General features: G+C 38.5%; 1 pseudogene across 1 annotated transcript in view; it reads left to right on the top strand.

Moving 5' to 3' along the window:
- LOC148697096 (purple acid phosphatase 2-like) overlaps nucleotides 1-8,786 on the top strand; it is a 17,098-nt pseudogene extending 8,312 nt beyond the window's left edge. Inside the window, exons 6-11 of the transcript XR_015962160.1 lie at nucleotides 346-557; nucleotides 768-906; nucleotides 5,125-5,394; nucleotides 5,896-6,006; nucleotides 7,340-7,361; nucleotides 8,425-8,786. The product of XR_015962160.1 is annotated as a purple acid phosphatase 2-like (transcript). The remainder of the gene's footprint in view (nucleotides 1-345; nucleotides 558-767; nucleotides 907-5,124; nucleotides 5,395-5,895; nucleotides 6,007-7,339; nucleotides 7,362-8,424) is intronic.
- The last annotated feature ends 468 nt before the right edge of the window (nucleotides 8,787-9,254 follow it).

The raw sequence follows: 9,254 nt of genomic DNA, 5'->3' as shown, positions 1-9,254 counted from the left end.
ATAGCACACTCTTAAAGAAAGCTCACAAAACAAACTAATTAGCAAAGCTTTTCTTATTTAGCTCTAGGCTTTGTTTTTCCTTGGATGATATACAATGCTTGGGGACTTGGGTATTTATAGCAAACCAAATGAAAGCTACACCACACACTTAATTAAACTAAGATTATTTACTACCACACAAAACCCATTAATTGCACCTAATTTTTTCCTCTCAACCATACCTAACATTGCCTAACTTTGCAATTGTAAGCAATTACATCATCAAACTAGATATGGACTTGGGCTTTAGATTGGGTTGTGGATTACTTATTGTTTTGGGTTGACATTGATTCTCAACAATCTGGGATGATTCAAATAAGACACTTATTCATTACGAGTTAAACCCGCAGAAAGGACAAGCAGTATTGTTTGTTGGGGACCTCTCTGTTGCAGATAACTACCCAAATCATGACAATGTCAGGTGGGATACTTGGGGAAGATTCGTCGAGAGAAGTGTTGCTTATTAACCTTGGATATGGACTGCAGGAAACCATGAAATCGATTTTTCCCCAGAAATCGTAAGCCTCTCCTAACGCATTAGGTTTCTCTGGAAATTGATCTTATTATTTGTCATTTCTCGCACTTATAGATAAGATCATCTGTGTTTGCAAGTTTGTTATATAGTTTAATGATCCTTTGCTGCTCATGTTGTTTATAAATTATACAACTCCCAAAAAAAACTCATAGAGTGAAGTAATTTTCTAAAGAAGATTTCACTTTTGTTGCAGGGTGAAACCAAACCTTTCAAGCCTTGCAGTCACCGGTATCATGTCCCATATGAAGCATCTGGGAGTACTTCCCCCTTTTGGTATTCGATCAAGAGAGCTTCGGCATACATCATAGTCTTGTCTTCTTATTCGGCATATGGTAAGAATGGGCATACACGCACACATACATAGGTTTTTATCTTAATATATTTAAAACACGCACAAGGTTTATGCACATATGTAGCAGAAAAATGAAAAGCTTTAGCAGTTTCAAAATTCTATCTCTGGATGTGGAATGAATAACTATGGCATCTGTATAGTTTTTATAATTGTCATATGATATAAGTAGATGAAGTCATATGCCTGTTGAATAAGAAGAGTATCCAAGATAACTCTAATGATCCCAAGAAAAAGAAAATAGAGCACACTCTTAAAGAAAGCTCACAAAACAAACTAATTAGCAAAGCTTTTCTTATTTAGCTCTAGGCTTTGTTTTTCCTTGGATGATATACAATGCTTGGGGACTTGGGTATTTATAGCAAACCAAATGAAAGCTACACCACACACTTACTTCACCTACAACATCCACATACTTCACCTACAACCTCCACTTACTTCACCAACCTCACACACTTACTTCACCAACCTCACACACTTACTTCACCTACAACATCCACCTACTTCACCTACAATTGACATTGATTCTCAACACTCCCCCTCAATGTCAGCTCTCATTCTTTGCACTGTGCTGAGCAGACAGCGAAAATTTTCGAGCTTGCCTGTACTTAAACTTTTTGTGAACAAGTCCGCAACTTGATCATTCGTCTTGACCTGTCTCATCTCAATCTCTTCTTGTAGAACCTTTTCTCTGATAAAGTGGTAGTGCACTTCCACATGTTTAGTTCTTGCATGAAAGACTGGATTTTCCGCCAAGCGAATGGCCGATTGGTTATCACAGTACAATGGTACTGGATAATCTACTGGTTGATGTAGATCACTCATCAACTGTATTAGCCATGCATTCTCTTGAGCTGCCATTGCTGCTGCTCTATACTCTGCTTCAGTGGTTGACAATGATACCGTCGGCTGTCTCTTGCTACACCAAGAGATGGTTCCAGAACCAAGCTTAAACACATACCCAGTTGTTGATCTCCTGGTGTCATGATCTCCCGCATAGTCAACATCACAGTAACCAAGTAACTTGCAGTCTTCACCTTTCTTGTACAAAAGACCATAGTCAATTGTACTCTTCACATATCTCAGTATTCGTCGAACTGCTTCCAAATGAGGCTTCTTTGGATTTTGCATGTACCGACTCATCACACCAACTGCATAAGAAATGTCAGGTCGAGTCAAGGTTAAGTAGATCAGACTACCTACCAATTGTCGATACATTGTCGCATCTTCCAAATCTTTTCCTTCATGTGCACACATTTTGGCGTTTGGTTCCATCGGTGTTAAAATTGGCTTGCATTCGAGCATTCCAAATTTCTTCAATAAATCTTTGGAATATTTTTGCTGACAGAGAAATATTCCTTCTTGTGTGCGATCAATCTCTAGACCAAGGAAGTGCTTGAGTTGGCCAAGTTCCTTCATCTGGAAACGGACTGATAAATTCTCCTTCGTCAGAAGAATTTCTGCCTCATCATCACCGGTTATGATTAAGTCATCCACATACACTAGCACAATAACTAGCTTTCCTTCATTGGCTTTGACAAACAAGCTGGAATCTGCAGGTGTTACTGAATAACCACTTTGTGTTAGAAATTCAGCAATCTTACCATACCACGCCCTGGGTGCTTGTTTCAATCCGTAGAGTGCTTTCCGCAGTTTACACACATATTTAGGATGATCTTGGTTCTGAAATCCCATTGGTTGGATCATATAGATCTCCCGATCCAGCTCTTCATGAAGAAAAGCATTCTTCACATCCATCTGCCACAGATTCCAGTCTTTGTTGGCTGCAAGTGCAAGTAAGACTCGTACTGTTGTAAGCTTCGCCACTGGACTAAACGTTTCATCATAGTCTAGTCCGTACTGTTGAGAGAAACCACGAGCTACCAATCGTGCCTTGTACCTCTCGATTGACCCATCTGGACGACGCTTTATCTTGTAAACCCACTTGCAGGATATGGGTTTCACATCTCTTGACTTTGGCACGAGATCCCAAGTCTGATTTTGCTGAAGTGCATCAAGCTCTTCTTTCATAGCTGTCATCCACTCAGAACTCTGCGATGTTTCTCCGAACATCTCAGGTTCTGTTGCTTCTTCAATTATGACTGCATTGGCGTATTTGGGATTTGGTCTTCGTGCTCTTGTTGACCTTCGGAGTTGAGATTGTGGAGTTGATTCTTCCGGTACACTAGGCCCACCTTCTTCTGGTTGTTGATATATGTTAGCTTGGCAAGGGTTTTGGGGCACTGCTTGCTTAACATCATCACCATCAAGCAAATCTTCAGACTCATCAGGTCTCGACTGGATTCGAACAATTTGCTCCCCTATCTTTTGCTGCAACTTATCTTCTATCTCTCTTGAATCAGGCAACGCCTCATTTTCTGAGCACCACCAAGAAGATGCTTCAGCATCCCATTCTTCATCCATAGCTAGATATGCTATGGCATTCCAATCATCTTCACTTTTCTTCTCTGAGTTGGCAACATTACTTTCTACTGGCTTTTTGAACCAGCAATCATTCGCCATATGACCCTTCTTTCCACAATTGTAACACTTGCCCTCAAATCTTTTATTATTCTGGGACTGACCACGGTTGCCGTGATACTTCAGAGCTCCCCCTGGCCGAGAACTCCCTCTTCCTTGATGACCTTTTTCCTTGTCACCATTTCTTTTAGATCCACCACCAGCACGCTGCTTAAAGTTGCCTTTACTTTTGGTGTAGAGCACTTCCTCCTCACCTTTTAACGAGACCCCTCCCATTTGCTTTGCCAAAGCTTCTTGATCGGCAAGCAAATTCTCGAACTCAACAAGTGATGGTTGGGTCGGCCATCCTTGTATAGCGGCAATGAACCCTCGATATTCGGGTCTCAAACCATGGATAATTATTCTCTTCATCCTGGTTTCCCCAATAGGAGCTGTTGGATCTAATTCTGAAATTTCGCGGCATATCGACTTCACCTTGTGAAAGTACTGGGCAATCGTCATGTCGCGTTGTACCATCGATAGCAGCTCATTCTCGAGAAGTTGCAATTTTGTATCGTTCCTCTTCGAAAAGAGTGTAACAAAAGTGTCCCATGCTTCCTTTGGCGTTTTAGCATCCCGAATGTGCTCCAACATTTCTTCTTCTATTGTGGTCTTTAAGGCAAACATTGATTTGCCTGCTTTAATTTTCCACTTCCGCAAGACGTCGTTAGCATCTTCCGCTGCCGGTTGTGTAACTTCACTACCACCGACAACCTCCCACAAGTCTTGACCTTGAAGGTAAGACTCTATACACGTTGCCCACGTGTTATAGTTTTGGTTGTTGAGCTTCTTGATTCCTCCAACAACTTGAAGATCACCCATCGTATCGGCAAGACTTTGACTACACCGAACAAGCTTGAGTGACTACCGTGAAGAGTAATACACTACTCTCGACACAAAGAAGCTCCCTCTCAAGGTTTGTGATAACCCTAGCAATAATCTCAAGAAATTTTTTCTGATGTGGAAGATCAGTCAAAACTGCAACCACAGAGCATACTCGGAATTTCAAGAGACTTTACAACCAATGCTTTACCAAGAACGATCCCTGACTGACTTGGCTCTGATACCAATTGTTGAATAAGAAGAGTATCCAAGATAACTCTAATGATCCCAAGAAAAAGAAAATAGAGCACACTCTTAAAGAAAGCTCACAAAACAAACTAATTAGCAAAGCTTTTCTTATTTAGCTCTAGGCTTTGTTTTTCCTTGGATGATATACAATGCTTGGGGACTTGGGTATTTATAGCAAACCAAATGAAAGCTACACCACACACTTACTTCACCTACAACATCCACCTACTTCACCTACAACCTCCACTTACTTCACCAACCTCACACACTTACTTCACCTACAACATCCACCTACTTCACCTACAATTGACATTGATTCTCAACAATGCCTCCTCTTTTGCACCATGTTACCGCAAATCAAAGTTATTCATCTCTGCAAAGGACACCGCGTAAATTGTTTTGAATAACAGTACAATTATTCAAATTTGCAAATATAACGTAGTGATATATTGTAGTTACTATATTTTCAAACGATAGAATTATGCTTCCAAAACTCTCCTTTATAATAAGTAGATGTCTCCATGGATCTAGATGTCTCCGTGGAGCTAGAGAGACCATCTGTACGATTTCTAGAGCAATTTTGTTTAAAACGTCATTCTTTTATCTTAAGGTAAATACACCCCTCAGTACGAATGGCTCAAGGAGGAACTACCGAAGGTTAATAGGAGTGAGACACCATGGTTGATCATTTTAATGCATTCCCCATGGTAGAACAGCTACAACTATCACTATATGGAAGGAGAAACCATGAGAATGATGTATGAGCCATGGTTTGTGACGTACAAAGTCGACGTGGTATTTGCTGGACATGTTCATGCATATGAACGATCTGTAAGTTCTTATATACATGTCCATATCTTGGAGTCAAATCGACTAAGGGGTTAGAAGGAAGTGTTGGAGTATAACCCTCCAGCCGATACTTGGAGGCAAAGAAACAAGATCAAAAGAGTATTTTAATATTTGTTCTTAATTTAAATTAGAGCCGTTGGATCATAGTCCATATGGCTGCACTTGCTTGTGTCTAGCTTAAGTGATAGATTATAACAAGTGGCATCATCTCATAGGGTGATAGCAATTAAGGGCTGACATTTGTTCTGTTGTAGTTGAGTGAAAGATCTCCTTCCCTCTTCCTATTCTAACGGTAATAACCTCATATGTTTGTTGTGAGGAATATTGCAAACCATACATCACTCTCTCCAATTCTCTCTTTCTATACCATTGCCCAAATTCCCAAATCATCATCAAGTTTTCATAGAAGCTTATAAAAAATATCATTACACTAACATAAACACCAATATATCAAGCGTACTGATCGTTAAGCCTTCAAGATTTCCTCCATCACCAAAGGTAATGTACACTGGTGCATACTGATCTTGCACAGGTTTGCAAATGCCATTTACGATGTTGTATGCAACATTGGATACACGTTCCTGTGTTGTACAGAAATCACTTATCAAGTACTGGCATATAGGAATCATCACTGTGAACGGAGGTTAGTAGACGGAAAGTTGTATTAGAGACAGAAATTTCAGCAGTATACTTGTCATTAAATGGATTCCTATATTCTATCAAAAGATTAAAATGTTTGATAAAGCTGGTCGTTTCATTGAATTTAATACTTCGTTGTACAAACTAAAAATAGAGACATATGTTTTAGGTATAATGTCCGGGTCTATGCAGATACCACCACGTCAAATAACTGAGAAACTAAACTCTTTAGGCAAAGCTTTAGTAAGAATGTCAGCAATCTGGTCCTCTGTCTTGTAGTACACCAGCTCAATCTCTTTAGCTTGAATTGCTTTCCTGATGAAATGGAACCTCCTCTTAATATGCCTTGTCTTTTGGTGATAGACAAGATTCTTTGATATAGAAATGGTTGATGTGTTGTCATACATGATCTAAGTTCCTTCTACTTGTTTTTCTCCAAAATCTTCAAGAACAAATCTCAGCCATTTTGCTTGAGAAGTAGCTTCAACAGCACTTACATATTTTGTTTCAGCTATTGATAAGGCCATTGTGCTTTGCTTAATTGATGCCCATGAAAACACTTCTGATCTCAATGTGAATGCATAGCCTGAAGTACTTCTCATGTCATCCTCACTTCTAGCCGAGTCACTATCACAATATCCAATCAAAGTAGTGGCTTTTCACTTTTCAAGAACAATTCTAAAATCAATTGTTCCCTGAATATATCTCAACACTCACTTTGTTGTTCCTATTTGTTTCTTTGTGGGATTATGCAAGAATCTTGCTAGCAAGCTTGCTGCAAACATTATGTTAGGTCTAGTTGTTGTCAAATATAGTAAGCTTCTAACAAGTTTTATGTATTCTCCCTCATCTGCAGCTTCACTGCTATCAACCTTACTCAGTTTCTCAATCACTACAAGTGGAGTAGCTACAATTTTGCAATCTTTCAACCCAAACTTTTCAATCAACTTCATTGCATACTTCTTTTGATGTATGAAAATATTTCCTTCAGTTTGTAGTACACCCACTTCAAGAAGATGATTTACCAGACCCAAGTTAGTCATCTCATAGTGCTTAATCATGTCACTTTTGAACTCTTCAAGCATTTGTGGACAGCTACCAGTATATACAATATCATCTACATATAAGGAGACAATAATGATACATGAGTTTTCACTTGTCTTAACATATAGAGTTGCTTCACTTGAAGTCTTCTTAAATCCAGCATTGTTAAAGTAAGCATAAATCTCATCATACCAGGCCCTGTGGTTGCTCAACATAGACTTCTTCCTTCAAGACTCCATTTAGAAAGGTTGACTTTACATCCAGTTGATATTGATTCCATTTCTTATGTGCAGCCTTTGCATCTAGGTTCTTATGGTATCCAATCTTGCCATAGGAGCAAAAATCTCATTATAGTCAATTCCAGGCTTTAGTGAGTAGCATTTTGCTACTAATCTGGCTATATTTTTATGAACTGAGTCATCCAGATTAAGTTTGATTTAGTAGATCCATCTGAGCCATCCAGATTAAGTTTGGTTTAGTAAAAGGTTAGAAGGGAGTGTAGGATTATAACCCTCTGGTTGATGCTTAGAGGCAAAAAAGCAAGTTTAAAAGAGATTTTAATATTTGTTCTTAGTTTAAATTAAAGCCGTTAGATCATAGTCCATATGGATGCAGTTGCTTGTGTCTAGTAAAAGTGATAGATTATGACAAGTGGCATCATCTCATAGGGTGATAGCAACTAAGGGCTGAGATTTGTTTTCTTGTAGTTTAGTGAAGGATCCCCCTTCCTCTTCCTATTCTAATGGTAACAACCTCACAATTTGTTGTGAGGAATATTGCAATCAATACATCACTCTCTCCAATTCTCTCCCTCTCTCCCATTGCCGAAATTCCTTGATCATCATCAAGCTTTCATAGAAGCTTATAAAAAATATTATTCCACCAACATGGTATCAAAGCCAAGGTTACAGGTTTGTGCAAGCCAAAGTGCTTGTCACCAGGAAGTGTGGAATTGGAAACAAGCCTAGACTTTTAACATAGAGCTGGCCTCTGAGTTCTTAAGAAGCATTCCTGTAAGGATTGAAAACAAGTCTGTACTTCATTGGAGCCGATCTCTGAGTTCAAATCTCCACATATGAACTGCTAAATGGGATTCCATGTTTGGGGGCGTGTTGGCAATCCCACATTGGTGAGTGCAAAGAAAAAGAATGAGTTTAAATATGATTACCCCACTCTAACTAATACCGATGCCTTTTGTAATAATACCCCACATCTGACGGATTGGGCAAGTGGTAATTATCAAGTTGGGAACAATATCGGTATTATTAGGGTGGACCCCCAGACCCGTCGATCTAAAATCCCAACATTTTATGACTCATAGTCTTTCTATTTATTAACACCATCGTTAATCTGTGAACCTTTTCCTTTTGTGTTGCAGTATGACAAAACCACAGCCAGATTACTCAGCTTATAGAGAGGCCAGTTTTGGTCATGCTACTTTCGACATCAAGAATCGAACCCATGCCTACTATAGTTGGCACTGTAATCAAGATGGATATGCAGTAAAAGCCGATTCTATGTGGTTTTTCAATAGATTCTATCACCCTGTAGATGATTCCACAACTGCTGAATAATGACAGAGAAGCAAATAAACATTCTGTTATCGTTCTTTTGAATAAGTTCCCAAATGTATTAGCAAATAGAAGATCAATACTTTCTTCAACCTTATGTTATGAATACATGCTTAAAGTTGAAATTTGAATCTCATAATTCTGTGTCGTTTTGATAGGCTTTTGAACAATAACAAAATATAAATTTGGCTACATTATTGAAGGAGAAGGTTCTAAACCCATCAGAACAGCAAGACAAAAGGCTAGTGTGAATTACAATCTTAAACGAAAGAGGGTAATTTAACAAAAGTGAAAAACAAACACTACTGTAAACGAAGAACGATTTTAGTTTCTGTTTTTATTCATTCTTTTAGTTTCATTCTCCCCTTATTCATTCCTCTTTTTCCTCGTATAGTTTTCTTGTATCTCAAATACAAAAATTAAAAACAAAATGAAATGATTGTTAAACAGGCCTACACATTTTAGACTCGGCTAGTAATTTTTTCCTTAAAAATGTATTATTTTTTAAAACCCTTTTACACCATTTACATATCGGTTGAAAGAGAAAATTTTTATGTTACAACTTACGAGCCACATAAACATGTGATGTTATTAATTAATATATTGTACTACATTCTAATTACCCAGATCAGTTTCA

The sequence above is a fragment of the Pyrus communis genome, chromosome 5, assembly GCF_041283825.1.
Source record: "Pyrus communis isolate YQ-2024b chromosome 5, ASM4128382v1, whole genome shotgun sequence".
NCBI lineage: Eukaryota > Viridiplantae > Streptophyta > Magnoliopsida > Rosales > Rosaceae > Pyrus > Pyrus communis.
The sequence above is the reverse complement of the archived record's forward strand: the minus strand, read 5'-3'. Positions and strand labels throughout refer to the sequence as shown.